Source organism: Nycticebus coucang, chromosome 4, assembly GCF_027406575.1.
Source record: "Nycticebus coucang isolate mNycCou1 chromosome 4, mNycCou1.pri, whole genome shotgun sequence".
NCBI classification, from domain to species: domain Eukaryota; kingdom Metazoa; phylum Chordata; class Mammalia; order Primates; family Lorisidae; genus Nycticebus; species Nycticebus coucang.
Genome location: NC_069783.1, coordinates 132,473,462 through 132,488,469, shown reverse-complemented (window position 1 = coordinate 132,488,469; position 15,008 = coordinate 132,473,462). Strand labels below are relative to the sequence as shown.

The 15,008-nt window shown below is 46.2% G+C and overlaps 1 long non-coding RNA gene and 1 pseudogene across 4 annotated transcripts in view; one reads left to right on the top strand and one right to left on the bottom strand.

Moving 5' to 3' along the window:
• LOC128583506 (small G protein signaling modulator 1-like) overlaps positions 1–15,008 on the bottom strand; it is an 80,573-nt pseudogene that overhangs the window by 49,039 nt on the left and 16,526 nt on the right.
• LOC128583509 (uncharacterized) overlaps positions 1–15,008 on the top strand; it is a 28,414-nt gene that overhangs the window by 6,346 nt on the left and 7,060 nt on the right. For 2 of the 4 annotated variants that reach the window (XR_008379470.1, XR_008379468.1), the window contains 2 exons: positions 5,167–6,416; positions 6,769–7,060. This is a non-coding gene — a long non-coding RNA (uncharacterized LOC128583509). Of the gene's footprint in view, positions 1–2,645; positions 2,811–3,860; positions 6,417–6,768; positions 7,061–15,008 lie in introns of those variants that run through there. The other 2 variants (XR_008379469.1, XR_008379471.1) reach the window with 2 other exon arrangements.

Genomic DNA, 15,008 nt, shown 5'->3' with positions numbered 1-15,008 from the left:
GCTTCCACACATCTTCCATTTGAGACGCAGATGATGTCGGTCCTTCTATTACTGAGGCAATAAAATGTTGTTCAGCTGCAGGGTGCACTGAAAGGCTATGTTAATAGGCTTTCCTGCCCTGATGACTAATGTTGATAACGCTGGCCTGAGTTGCCCCCAAATGCTCCCTGGATCTGGCTCTGCAAAATAATACGTGATGCCATCCCTACAACATCCATGATGAATGTTTTTTGATTTGTTTGAGTTATTGTGCGAATTCCTTTGTTTGTTTGAGTAGGTGTGAATTCGTTGAAAACTCATACAGTCTAGAAACAAACAGAATTTATAGGATTTCTGGGTTGAAGAGGACTTCATTCCAAACTCCCAAAGGATCTTAGAGAACGTAGTAACTTGCCGAATGGAAGATGCTGCCTGGGCCACATCTATCTGTGTCAGCTCTTACCATCATATAACAAGAAGTAAAGGACACAGAATCTGGGAAGGAGCTCAGATCTGCCATTCCCTGCCTGGCTGTTGTGTCCCTGAGCAAGCATATCCTCTCTCTGAGCTTCAGTATCTTCAAATGCAAAGAATGACAGAACTTACCTGGGTTGTTGGAAGGACTAAATGGTGACTTGCCAATACAGCAACAGTACAGAACCTGACATCAGGAAATTCTCACTGAACAGTGGCAACATTATTGTTATATTACTCCAAAGAAATCTTCTATCACCTAGGATACTAGACGACCCAGAATGGAGATGCTCTAGACTTGCTCAATAACAAGGTTATACATTTGGGGGTCAAATTTCAAGATAATACATCAAGACACTTTCCACTGCAGCACCACCCAGTTTCCATGACAAAAATCATCAAGTGCTATGATTGTAAACCTTGGAAATGCTTCCTCAAATGACAGCAGCTGGAGTCAGAACCAAGACGGCACTGTAAAAAGTAGCCCCACAAAGTTTCCTTAGGGTAATAAGTTTCTTTGGAAAGATTCTGAAACCTGATTGTGGTGTTGGTTACATGAAACTATATATGTGTATGTATCAAAACTTCATAGAAATATATTTTTTCAATGAGTTCATGTAAAAAGTGGCAAAATACAAATAAAGTTTGTGATTCATTAATAGTATTGTGGCAATGTCAATTTCCTGGTTTTGATCATTGTATTATGGTTATGTGAGATGTTATCACTGGGGTTGGGCAATTAGTACTCTCGGTACTAATATTGCAACTCCTGTGTAAATCTAAAATTAAAAAGTTTAAAATGAAAAAAATAGCAGGTTGACACTGCTGCTCAAATAAATTATTACGTCTTTGACTGACTTAACAGGAAATCAAGAGGTCATATGCCAAAGGCAGTAACTAAAGAGGCCCGAGACTATTCACAGGACGGGGAGCAGAGGCATGTTACCATTTCCTAGAAGTGAAGAAGTGAACTGCGGACCCAGACCTTAGATTTTTTTCAGTTTTGCTTCTGCCTCTGGGCCTTCATACCTGCTGTTCCCTCCACCAGAAACACTCTTTTCCATGCCCCCTTCACCTGGCTAATGCATATGTAATAGCTTAATTGTTGCACAATCCAGAATGCTTTTCCTGACCACACAGAAAAGATGAAACACCAGCACACCCAGTTTGGAACACTCCTCACATCCTATCACCACGATTAGTTCATATTTGCTGGTGTTCCATGCTGGAATGTGAGTTTTGCGAGGACTTTGCTCTGTACTTTCACACATATTTCTCTCACAAAGAGGCAAAGAATGAAAAGATAAGAATAATACCCACTGGGTATGAAGACATGGTTAAACTAGCACTTTTATATGCTGAAAGATGGGGAAGTTCTCAGATCTCTCTCTCTTCTTCTGCCCACTCTCTTGGAGGCTGGAGAGGCAGGCTGGCTAAGGGGAGTCTTAGATTATAGATTCTTCAGTGGCTCCCCACTGCTCTTGAGATAACATACAAGCTCTGCAATGTATCAGGCAACACCATTGCATCCCTGACATTTCGGTTGGTGCCTCGAACACAGCAGATGCTCTTTAAATATTTATTGGATGACTGAATGCATGCAAGAATGTTTGTCTAAGGGGATTCATACTATAAACCTTCACATCAGATTAATTCGAGCTAAGGGAGAAAATGTAAAAAGGGTCCCTATGCATTTTCAAAATGCTGTGTATTTGCCAAATTACCTTCTCATTTCTTCTCTGGAGTTGCTACAATCCCTATCCCATTCACCAAAAGAGACAACAGGGGAAGAGAGAGGCTAAGTGATTCTCCCTGGGCACACAGTTATCCAGCGGAAGAAACCCAAGATCCTTATGCCCCGCCCTAAATCCTGAATCTTCCCAAGGTTCTAAGCTAGCCTAATTCATGGTCAAACATCCAGGAGACACTTTGAAGCTGAAGGGCGTGGTCAAGGGAGAAAAGAAAGCAGCTTTGCGCAAGAGGGTGCAATTCCTATACAGGCCAGCAGGTGGAGGCAGAACACATGCAGGCTGCAGACTTCCTCACCTGCTGTTTTCCACAAGGTAATGCACAATTTTGTCCAGGACCTTCTCAAACAAGGCGGTGCGGATCCACAGGTGCTTGATGGCGAGTGGGGACAGGTTGTGCAGCTTCGGCAGCTTCCGCACATTCTCCTGGAGGCCCTGGATCTGGTTTCCCCTTCACGACCAATAGAGGAGGAGAATAGATTATTCACAAAAGAAGAAATCCACAGGACAAATCCCATACAAATGGGAAAATGACTGTTCAGTCTCTGTAGGAAATGAAGGGATGGCAATTAAACAACAAGAGGTCATACTGCTCCTCAAGTATGATGGGTCGAGACTTGGACTAATCTGCAGTCCCAACCAACAGTGTTTCTTTCTCTCTGCATCCACACCAGCATCTATTGTTTTGGGACTTTTTGATAAAAGCCATTGTCACTGAGGTTACGTGATATCTCACTGTGGTTTTTGAGGAGGGAATGGGTGAAATCATACCTAATGGGTACAGTGAACACTATCTGGGTGGTGGGCACACTCAAAATCCTGACTCAGGCCATACAAAAGTAATCCATACAACATATATACCCCTGTAGCAGTGGTTCTCAATCTTCCTAATTGCCGCGTAGTTACAAATGGAACAAAGGGGTCGCGACCCACAGGTTGAGAACTACTGCCTTATAGTATTCTGAAAATTTTTAAAAAGCTGGAAAAATAATAATACCTAGAGAGTGTGCAGATGTGGTTAAAAAGACACTTTCATACACTGTTAATGGGCAAGGCAGATTCTCATACTGATCTCTCTCTCCTTCCCTCTCCTGCAAAAGAGTGCTGGGCCAAAAACAGACTTGCACTATGGATCCTTCAGTGGCTCCCCATGCCCTTGAGAAGCAAGCTCTTTAACATGACTTGCAGGGCACCCCAGGACCTCGCCCTTGTTCACCTCTTCAGGCCTCTCCTTACTACCACCTCCTTTCACTCCATGATCCAGCCAGCCAGAGATATCGGCAGACTCCTGAGGCTCCAGGCTCTCATGGGAAGCCCCTTCACGGATGCTGCTTCTTCCTGATTTCCCCCCCCCCACCTCACTCCCAGGCTCATTCCTTCTCACTCTTTGAGTCTCAGCAAGGGTATCGCCTCCTACGGGAAGCCCTCTCAGCTGCTCCTTCAGCCTCTGAAGCCTAACTTCCTGCTCACTTTTCTATCTTCCCCTCCATATTGTGATCCTAAAGGTACAAGGTAGTCAATTCACTTTATTTTCAAATAAAACACTTACTAAGAGTCTACTGTGGGAGAACAAAATTCAGTTGTTCCTTGTATGAATCTCCTTTAGATTCATGCTGTATCTTTCTCTATTATCAAGAAAATTGCAGAATTTTCTTGCAGTAATTTCTTTACTATAAAGAAATTACAGAATATAATCATTGCAGTATTTACTATGGTTAATGCTTGCTATGTGAGTGTAATTGAAAAGGTATCGTGAGTCCTAAATGATATGTGTGGGACATATGTAAGGAAGACATCTCAAGATATGCAAAGGGAACAGAATGTCCGGGTCAGATAGAGTAGGGCATGTGAACCGCAACAAAGGTAGTAGTCACATGCATAGCAGAATAGGGCATGTGTGTTAGCAGCAACAGTTGCAAGCATATCCACAACTAATTAATCACTTAGCTAGGCAGAAATAGCTAAGGCAGAACCTGTCAGACTAACAAGCAGTAGGTGTCAAAGCACGAATTTCCTATACTAGATACATCAACCCAGGAAAACAGTCACCTCTGCACATCTTGGATCCTGCTGCACAGGGTAACGTTTATTGTAACGTTTTCCTTATAACTTTTTCTCTTACACTTCTTTGAGTCTCAATAAATACTGTTGGAATCTGGAGTAGGGCCACACTGTCAGGGGTTTTTTCCAAAGTGAACTCCCACCTGGTTTGAATGCCCTTAGGGAAAACTATACTTAAGATACACAAATTTAAAACAAAGTGAGAAAGTACCTGGAGAAGGCATACATTAACTCAGGCCAAGTAATGAGACTGAGATAATGCAGCCTCTCTCTGGCTTCTTCAGAAGGATTTTACTGATTTCCAACAAAGGTGCATTTGCAAAAGATAGGGTAGTTAACAGCCCATGGTGTGTTTAAATAAAGGGGAAGGCAGGAGCTAGTTCTATTCCTGCAGGGGAAGTAAGCCAGGTTTCCTAACCTAACTACATATTCAGAGTGTAATCCCTCTCATCTGTTCACTCTCAAAGGCAGAGGCCTAGTTCAGCCTGTCGGGTGCCTCTGGGTTCTTTTCATCTTCAGTTTTTGACGAGCCCCCAGGGATTGTCCGTCTCTGAGCTACTCCCCTGGATACCCCAGGATTGAGGCAAGGTGCCCCACTGAGAAGTCAACCTATCCACCTCCCAACACCAACTCCCACAGCACGTGGGCCCCCAGGATCCCTGGGTTGCAGTACTTCCAAGTAGTCAGGTCTTCACTCTGCCTCGTTCCCAAGAATCTAGAAGCTACACCTTGCCTCAAGTCTACCATATGGCAAGCCTGGGCCCTTTTCATGTCTCTATCTCCAGGGTCTAGCACACTGACTGGCATATAGGTTCAGCAAATATGATCATAAGTGAGTGATGGCATAAATGAATTAATGGTTTCCTGTACTACTTGCTACAGTCATCTCTAATTCCTCCCTTAGGAAGTCACTCCCAATATCTCGGAAGACCTATGGAAATCCATCCCTTTAAAAAGTTATCTGCAAATGCCTGGGAATTTAGCAGATGGACTGGAAGGCACCAGGAGACCAGGTGGCTGAGAAGTCCTTCCAAATGGGAGCTGGCAGAGCCAAGCCCTGAGCTCTGCCCATCGTCCAGTTCTGGCCAGAGGCCCTGGGCAGGCAGGGCCTGAAAGGCAAGGAGAGGCCTGTTTAACCCGATGGAGGGGAGTGAATGCCTACAGCAGAGATGGCGCGGCATGCGGGTCTTTGCCCTGCCCTTGCCTGTGACAAATATGGCCAATCAGCCCATGACAAACATGACCAATTGATTCATTCACTGTACTTTTCCCAAAGACACCCAATCACAGCTTCGAAATCTTTCATAGCAGAGACCTTTGGGCAGCCACCAGCACCAACAGGACTTGAAAACTCTTTGTCAGCCCTGACAGGGCTCCAGGCTGGGCTTTTGGCTGTGCAGTCAGGACTCCAGGGGGTGGCTCTGTGGAAGGTGCTCACATACACACACTCAGGCTGTGAGCCTCCTCCAAACACATACAACCAGTCACTCTGAGAAGTAAGGGAAGCCACCTCTGCCTTTTGACGGTTGCTTCAATACAAATTTTGGTTTTTGTTTTTGAGGGTAGGATTTGAGACAGAGTCTCGCTTTGCTGCCTAGGCTAGAGTGCAGTGGCTCAGATCATAGCTCACTATAGCCTTGAACTCCTAGGTTCAAGCCATTCTTGTGCCTCAGCCTCCTGAGTAGCTAGGACTATAGGTGCTCACCACCATGCCCAGCTCACATTTTCATTTTTGTAGAGACGGGGTCTCAGTATGTTGTCCAGGCTGGTCTCCAGCTCCTGGCCTCAAGAGATCCTCCTGCCTTGGCCTTCTAAAGTGCTGGCATTTATAGGCATGAGTCACTGCACCTGGCTCAAAGGTTTTTTACATTTCAAATCAGTGTATTCAAATGTATGACAATATACCTAGCAATATGAGTTTTGACCAGAGGCCCCGGCCCCCGCCCCTGCACATATAGGCAAGGATCATACTGATTGCCTCACACTCTGGTCCTCTTGCATTTACAACAGGGATCAGCTCCTCGTAGGCACTTACTCACTCAACAATTGTTTGTCGGCCATTTACCAGGTGCAGAGACTATTCCAGATGCTGGGGACATAATGGAGAAACACAGATGTAGTTCCCTGTTCTTACAGAGTTCAGAGTTAAGTGAGGTAAGCAGACAATCAAGTAAACAGGAAACAAATGAATGAATTGCTAATTACAGATGGCAGGACAATTGGGAAGAAAATAGGGAGAGAAGATGGAGTGAGGATGAGGATTGGAATTTACTGAGATAGGGGAATATTTGGATGATGACCAGGAATCAGCCATGGAAAACCTCAGGCAGGTGGGGGGGGGGTGCAGCACATACAAAGGCCTTAAGTTGGGAAACAGTCTGGCAGGTTTGAGGGGCAGCAAGGAGAGGGCAGGAAGTACTGAGGGTAGGGGAAGAGGATCTTGACTATCTTCTGGGGAGCTGCCCAGTCTGTAGCTCACACCCCACACTCACGTGTTCTCGATAAGCTGCTCCAGGTCCTGGACCTTGCGGCTCAGCTCCTCAGCTGGTGGGAAGCTCTTGCCCACTTTCATGAAGAGAGCCGCGATCTTGTTGCTGCGCAGGAAGCCAGCTGCCCACCGCCGAAGCCCATGTAGGACGCAGGCCTCCACAGCCACTGCAAGGACATGGTGGTCAGCAGGCCCCACCCTGCCCATGCTCCCCGATGCCCAGCAGGGCCTGGAGCATCAGACAGAGACCACTTGGAGAGCCAGGATCCCCAGAATCACAAAATTCAGGACAGTGGTCATAAGGAAAAAGGTATATTCCACCCTGCCTTCTGTATCCTTAAAAGTGGGCCGGAGAGCTTTGTGGTGTACCCACACAGTCATGGCCCGAGGTCAGCCCATCTCTGCCTCTGCCCAACTGTGTGACTTCAGGCAGTGACCTTCTCTTCCCTGAGTCTCTTCCTCATCTGTAACATGGGGATAGTATGAACATTAACCTCACAAGACTGCTCTTAGGATGGGGGTGGGAGGGACACTGCATGGAAAGTATGTGGCCCAGAGTGAGTGCTTTAAGAATGTTAGCCTTTATTCTCACCAAAGAGAGTGGGAGTATGGACTATATGACTTTTGAGCTTTATCTGTAATAAGGAATCACATCATCATCATCATCATTTATATTGTGATTATAGTAACAACATTTATGAATCTCATTCAATCTCTTCCATGGCTGAGGAAGAAAAGGAAAACTAATGTCATTTTTCAGATGTGGACACTGAGGCTCAAAGAGGTAAAATGAATTGCTCAGGGCTACCCAGTCAGTAAGCCAGGCTTCAAAGCCAGGTCTCAGTCTATGGTATGCATAACAACTATGCTTCCACAAGGATCTCTGAAAGGAGGATTTAATAGTAACCTTCTCACTTCTATCTTCCCCTGGAGACCCTGCCAAGTTCACCTCAAGGGTGAACCCAAAGCAGGAGACCTGGGTTGTAGCCAGGGCCCTACCACTAACGTGCTGTGTGACCTCGGAGAAATCACTTGCCCTCTCTGGGCCTCAGTCGTCTCTTCTGGGAAAATGGCCATTTGATGTGCTTGTCTTTCTCCTGGTAATTTCAGCAGCTCTCTTCATCCTCTTACCGCTTGTCTTACACAGCAGATTAGGAGCTCACACTGGGATACAACAGGTGCACAATCAATGTTTATTGAAAGAGCACATGTATATAATAACAGCTACTCCTTGCTGGGCACCTGCTAGGTGTCAGATAACTGTTAAAATTTACCTTCCCTAATTCTTGTGACAAAAACCATGAAGTAAAGAGCTCTACAGAGTAAACCAGCACTCTCCAGGGTCAGAGCAATACCGAGAGTTTTGGTTTCATCATTTGTCTTTGTTTATTTTTGAGTGAGCAATTACTTGTTTTTTTTTTTTTGAGACACAGTCTCACTATGTCAACCTCCGTAGAGTGCCCTGGTGTCACAGCTCACAGAACCCTCAAATTCTTGGGCTTTAGCGATTCTCTTGCCTCATCCTCTCACGCAGCTGGGACTACAGGCACCCGCCACAATGCCTGGCTATTTTTTTTTGTTGCAGTTGTTTAGCTGGCCTGGGCCAGGTTCGAACACGCCACCCTCGGTGTATCTGGCTGGTGCCGTAACCACTGTGCTACCGGTGCCAAGCCGGTAATTACTTGCTTTTGAATGAATGTCTAAATATTGCCTAATGTGCACATGGATTTAAAATATTCCAGGTGAGGATTTCTTAAATCACTTAATTTTAATTTGTAATCTCAGTACTTTTCATTTGTGCATACTGAAATATGTTCATTGTTGGTTCAGGCTCTGTAGACAGTGTCTCTGATAATGGCTCACAATGAACAATGAATAAAGGGAAACCGAAGGAGATTCATTAGGCCTCTGTTTGATGCTGTCAAATGTCTCCCACCCAAAAACTTTGCACAAAGTTGGAGATTTATTATAATTAAAAACAAATTGTCTACTCCTTTAAGTCTTTAATTGGTAGGTATGTTACCAAGTCCTGACATGGATATGCATATGATTTTATCTGCAAATAAAAATGCCCCAGAGAAAACAGAAAACTGAGAATATAAATGCATAGACATATATATGCATGCATATGTGTATGTGTGTATAAACATATAGACACACACATATATATAAACATGTCACACTTAAAAATACCATCTTGCCCAAGGTCAGCCAACAAAGAAATGGCAAAGATGGGATACAAACCCACGTCTGTCTGGCTGAAAAGGTAGTGAATTGAGATCAGTGTCCTCTCAGGTCATAGAGTGTTCTCAGCATGTTGGGGACCCTATGGGGTGGTGCCCCAGCTATCTGGATGACAGTTGGCAGGCTGGCCAAGTGTTCTATCTCAGGCCTCTCCATAGAACCAAGCTCGCAGGAGGGGAATTAGAGCACGTCCTTCACTCTAATTATTAAATAGAAAAGTTTTCAGGGAGAAAGAGAAACACTCCCACTGACATGTACACAGTGATTATGAGCTAAATCTTGACTTCACTGACATGCAAAACATGTCTCTAGCCATTGTCAAGTAAGAACCCGGCAGTTGGGTTATTTCTGGAAATGTGTGGGCTCAGTGGCCCAAGGAGACAAGTCTGAGACACACTTTGCGCCCCAGGCCTGCCTCCTTTGCTGGGACAGCTGGGCGTGATCCTGCAGGTATGCCAAGGGCTCTTAATTCCATTGTTCAAAAAGTCTCCATCCACCCTGTCCCTTTACCTAGCAATAGCCAGGAGCAGAGAGAGGAAAGCACAGGAGTCCCCTCCTCAGATGCAAAGCCACTTGTTTCTTGGGGCAAGAGTCAGTGTGAACTGGGCCCTCAGGGAAGGGAAGTTAATCAATCCCTCTAGCCTTAACCACAACAACCTTTTCAGGGGATGCAGAAGTCATTTTTAATTGCTGCCCCCCCAACCCCCCTAGACTTTTCTGTATTTCAAAATTCTCCAATGGAGTCTCTTTGGAATTCAAAAATAACTTCAGAGTCACTAAGCAAAAAATGACGTGAGAACCATGGCTCAAAGATGCTACTTCCCCAAGGCAGCCCTCAGAGAAAGAAGCCACAGTTCCAGGCCACGGGAGGGCCACAGACTCACCACAGAAGGAGATGATGTGGCTGCTGTCTTCATGGACAAATTTGCGTGTGACAGCTTCCTCCATGATCTGCTTCACCTGGAAGGCAGAGGCAGAGGGTGATGGGGGAAAGACCCAGTGTGATCAGGGTACAACCCCCTGCAAGGGCTGGATCACTTCCTGTTAGCCTTTCCACCATTTTACTTAATTATTTGTTCAGGCTCTTTGCACAGCTGGCTACTGCCTCTCTCAGGCATCACACAAAATATCTCCTTCCCTGACTACACTATCCAAGGCAGCCCCCTCTGCAATCTGACCCGTTACGCTTCCTTTAGAGGTGTGGTCCCCAACCCCTCGGCAAAGGACCAGTACAGGTACCAGTCTGTGGTCTGTGAGGAACTGGGCCACACAGCAGGAGGTGGGTAGTGAGTGGAGCTTCATCTGTGTTTATAGCCGCTCCTCATCACTGGCATCACCCCCCTGAGCTCCTCCTCCTATCGGATCAGCAGCAGCATTAGATTCTCTTGGGAGTGCAAACACCACAGCGAACTGCACACGAGGGATCTGGGCTGCACATCCTTACGAAAATCTAATGCCTGATGATCTGAGGCGGGGTGAGGTGGTGGTGCTGGTTGTGTTGAGACTGTCTAAATGCAGGAAAACAAGCTCAGGGCTCCCACTGATTCTGCATTATGGTGAATTGTATAATTATTTCATATATATAATTTATTATGATGTAATAATAATAGAAATAAAGTGCACAATAAATGTAGTGCACTTGAATCATCTCAAAACCATCCCCCACCCACCCTGGTCTGTAGAAATATTGTCTTCCATGAAACCGGTCCCTGGACTAGAAGGAAACTACCTCAACATGATAAAGGCCATATATGGAAAGTCCACATCTAAAATCAGACTCAATGGTGAAAGACTGAAAGCTTTACCCTTTAAGTTCAGGAATAAGACAAAGAGGCCTGTTTTCACCTCTTCTGTTTAACATCATACTGGAGTCCTAGCCATAGCAATTAGCCAAGTAAAAGAATAGAAGGCATTTAAGTCTAAAAGGAAGAACTAAAATGATCTCTGTTCAAAATTCACATGAATTTTATGTAGAAAATTAAACTTTCTATGGAAAAACTGATAGAACCGATAAGCAAACCCAGAAGAGTTGCAGGATACAAAATGAACACCCTCAAATAAGTTGTGTTTCTATACACTAATAAGAAATAATCCAAAAGGAAATTTTCTTTTAAATCCATTTTATAATAGTATCAAAAAGAATAAAATACCTGGGAATAAACTTAAGCAAAGAAGCTAAAAGAAGACTCGTACACTGAATACTATAAAACATTGCTGAAAGAAATTTTTAAAAGACACACAAAAAATGGAAAAGCATTCCATCTTCATGGATTAGAAGACTTAATATTACTAAAATGTTAACACTACCAAATGCCAACTTCCCTCATCATTTTAAGAGTGCACACCTCCCCCACCCAATACTCAACATGCCCCCTTTCAGCTTTATTTCTCTCCAAATTCCTTCCTGCCTCTAGCACTTTCTCTGTTTTGCTTACTTACTTTATTCTCTGACTCTCCCATTTAGTGGGCTATGAGACCAGGAATTTTGTATATGCCACTTGGTACTCCATTCTGAAGACCCAGCAGAGTGCATAGCACACAACAGGTGCTCAATAACTATTAAGTGAATGTCCACTTTTTATGGAAAGATTTAAAAGGAAGCAATACAGATAAAACAGCCACAGTGCCTGGTGTGTGCTCAATAATAGCATTTTCCTAATGATAACGAAGACACTCCTGCTTCCTGGGCCTGGATCCGGTCACATCTGGTCTGTGCACTGCAGTTCCCTGTGCATCAGGCATGTTTACTCATGTAAAATCAAGTGAAGAAGCAACAAAGTTAACCTTGCAGGGAAAACACCCTCACCAAGGGCAGTCTGATGGGGATATAAGAAAGAAGGAGTTTTGCCTGGTGGTGAGCAGGGGGAAAGGGTTACAGGCAGGTTGAAGGGAAGTGGAGGGTGCATGGGAAGGGGGAGGGGCAGGACATGGAACAAGAGCGACTCAAGGGTCCCTGAGGAAATAAGGGACTTAGCAGCCCCAGCTCTTGTCTGGGAGCCTCCCACACCCAGCCTCCTTTCCCTAACCTCTCCCTCCCACCCCTTTCAGGCCCAGAGGAGGCAAAGGTTCCTGGATCCCCTGATGATATCCCTGGGGTGCTCCATCCTTCCCTGGGGGCTCCCAGCATTCTTCCCTCTCCCCTTAGTCAACTACCCTTTTATTAAATTCGCCTTAATGTAGTCAGTTTGGAGGAACCATCTGTTTCCTATTGGCACTCTGATTGTATACAAGTCCAAATTCCGCAGAGCAGAGAAGGCTGGCTGTTTATAGCTGTGGATCTTGAAACTAAGAGAGGTTAAGTGCTTCTCCCAAGGACACAGCCAGGAGGTTGGCTGCAGGCAGGAGCTGCAAACCTTTTACCTTGGCAATGGATCGGGAGGGGTGGATGTGGAGATGGGGATGCAATACCAACGGTGGGTATAATAGTCCTCAGCCTGCAGGAGGGCTCTAGCAGCTACCAGCTGGGATGTCGCCCCAGAAATTAATAACAGCCTGACAGCCCGAGACCAGGAGAGGAAATTAAAAAGCCTGGTGATTAGCAACAGTGGGTGGAAGATTCCCTCTGAAAGCTCTGCAAAAGAGGACACTGTCTGGAAGTAGGAAGGAAGAAGATGCTGCCCACCCTTGCCAGCCCGAGGGACAGACCAGACCTGTAAGCCGGGGAAGAGGGCCAGGCAGGCCTGGAAGGAAGGGCCCAAATCCCTCCACTTGGAGGCTGACAGACCCCAGGGCCTCTGTGGTGATCTGGGGGCGGGGGAGTGGAGCCATGTGGCATCCTGGCTCATTCAAACCCTGTGTGATTTTCTAAGCTTTGGCCCAGGAATCACACCTGGTTTGGGAAGCACAGAGGCAGTGGTTGTGGCTACGTCAGAGCCACACAGACCTGCATTCACATCCCAGCTCAACCAAGCCAAGCCCTTGCTGGCGTCTCTGTCTGTGCTTCTCTAAAGTGAAACCATGTACCTTTGGGTTGTGGTAAAGATTAAATGTGATGTGAGGTGTGAAAGGGCAGGTAGGGCTGGAACAGAGGAGAAGCGCACTACTCACTTTTTGAGCACTATGTTGCAGGAACTGTGTGTGAGCGTGACAACCCTGATGAGCTGAGTTCCCAGATGATTCTATTTCTCAGATGGGTAAACAGAAGCACAAAGATATATATATATATATACATATGTATGTATGTGTATACATATTTATGACTTGTCTAGGGTCATGAAGAGGTGGCTGGGAGTCACAACCAGGGTCCTGGTTCTAACAAATACCTTGGCTTATAGCAGAAGCTGGAGGCCACTTCAAACCCAAAGCTTTTGTCATCCCCCAGCTTGAAGTAATAGAGGATGTTTACCAAGTTGCTTCCATGTGCTCTCTGTAAAGAATACCTTATTTAATCCTCATGAGAGCATTATGAGCCACATCTTAAAGATGTTTAAATTGGCCGGGTGTGGTGGCTCACACCTGTAGTCCTAGCACTCTGGGAGCCGAGGCAGGTGGATTGCTTGAGCTCAGAAGTCAAGACCAGCCTAAGCAAGAGCAAGACCACATCTCTATTAAAAATAGAAAAATTAGCCTGGCATCATGGCGGGTGCCTGTAGTCCCAGCTACTCAGGAGATTGAAGCAGGAGAATCGTTCAAACTCAAGAGTCAAAGGTTTTTGTGAGCTATGATGACACCATGGCACTTTACCCAGGGTCACAAGAGTGAGGCTTAGGCTCACAGGGGGAAAAAAAAAAAGATGTTTAAACTGAGACTCAGAGAATTTATGCACTTTCCCCAGGGTCACACACTCATGAAAGGGAACAGCTGGGATCTGAAACTAGACCTGTCTGACAGTCTGACCTACAGTGATGCTCCCAGCCCGGCCCAGCACTGGGTAATCTGAGAACCCAAGGTGTTGGGAAGCCAGTGGAAGGAATTCCTTGGCTTTCCCAACCTTGGGATCAAAAGAAACACTAAACTGAGAGTCAGGAGATCTGCGATGCCAGGACAAGACTCTGCCAACCACACCCTCTTTTAGAAGAGGGGGCCCTCAAGGGTCCAGAAGCTTTTATTCCTTTGCAGAATCTATTCTGCAACATCCTTCAACATCTGCTTGCATTCCTCCGAGGATGGGGAGTTCACTCCCTTTGGAACCAGTGTATTTGCACTAAGGACAGGCTGTCAGGAAGCCATTGAGAGAGGCTAAGAGTCCAGAATGCAGAGTCACCTACCCAGGCTCGAATCCCTGGCTACTCACTAGCTGCATGATGTTGGACAGGTTTCCAACACCATGTTGGATGTGAGGTTTACTCAAAATCCTGGAGACAGGACCTGGCACACGGCATAGATTGGGCAAATGACAGTGACTCTTCAGAGGACACTGACTATCCATCTCACTGCCAGACCTACAGCAGGTGCTCCTGAACTCAGGTGCAGGGCCACTGCTGAGGAGCTCGGGTCCACCTTCCCTGAGCTTCCCACCCACTGACAGTCACCAATCAGGGCCTAGCACCTGGGGCCTGGGGCTGTGGCCTAGCCCTGCCCTTCCACAGAGCACCTGCTTCACCTCCCCTAGTCTCACTCTGCAGCCATTCAGAAACCAGCCCCGCCCTTCCTTCTCTCTCTCTCTCCACTTGCAAATATTTAAACAGCATAAAAGGAGGATTAATCTCAGGAAGGTGTCAGGACTGGTGGGTGCCAGTTCCAGGCAAGGAAAGATAGGCCAATCTGGGAAACCGGAAGGGACGGGATGTTCTGAAGCCTGCCCTGACTTTCTCTTCCTCTAACCTGCCACCTCCCCACACCCAGGTACCCTCCTGTTGCCCATCTTGGACGCCACCAAGTTCCAAATTAACCCCTGGCTCTCCCTGCCTCCCACACTGTGCTGGGTTTACTCCTCCCAGCCTGGGACAGGACCTATGTGCCCCTGTGTTTGTGTGTGTATGTGTGTGTGTGTGGGGGGGCTGTCATAAGGATTATGGAAAATATAGGCAGAGCGACTCACACAGGCTCTAGCACGCAGCTGGGGCCACCTTAAT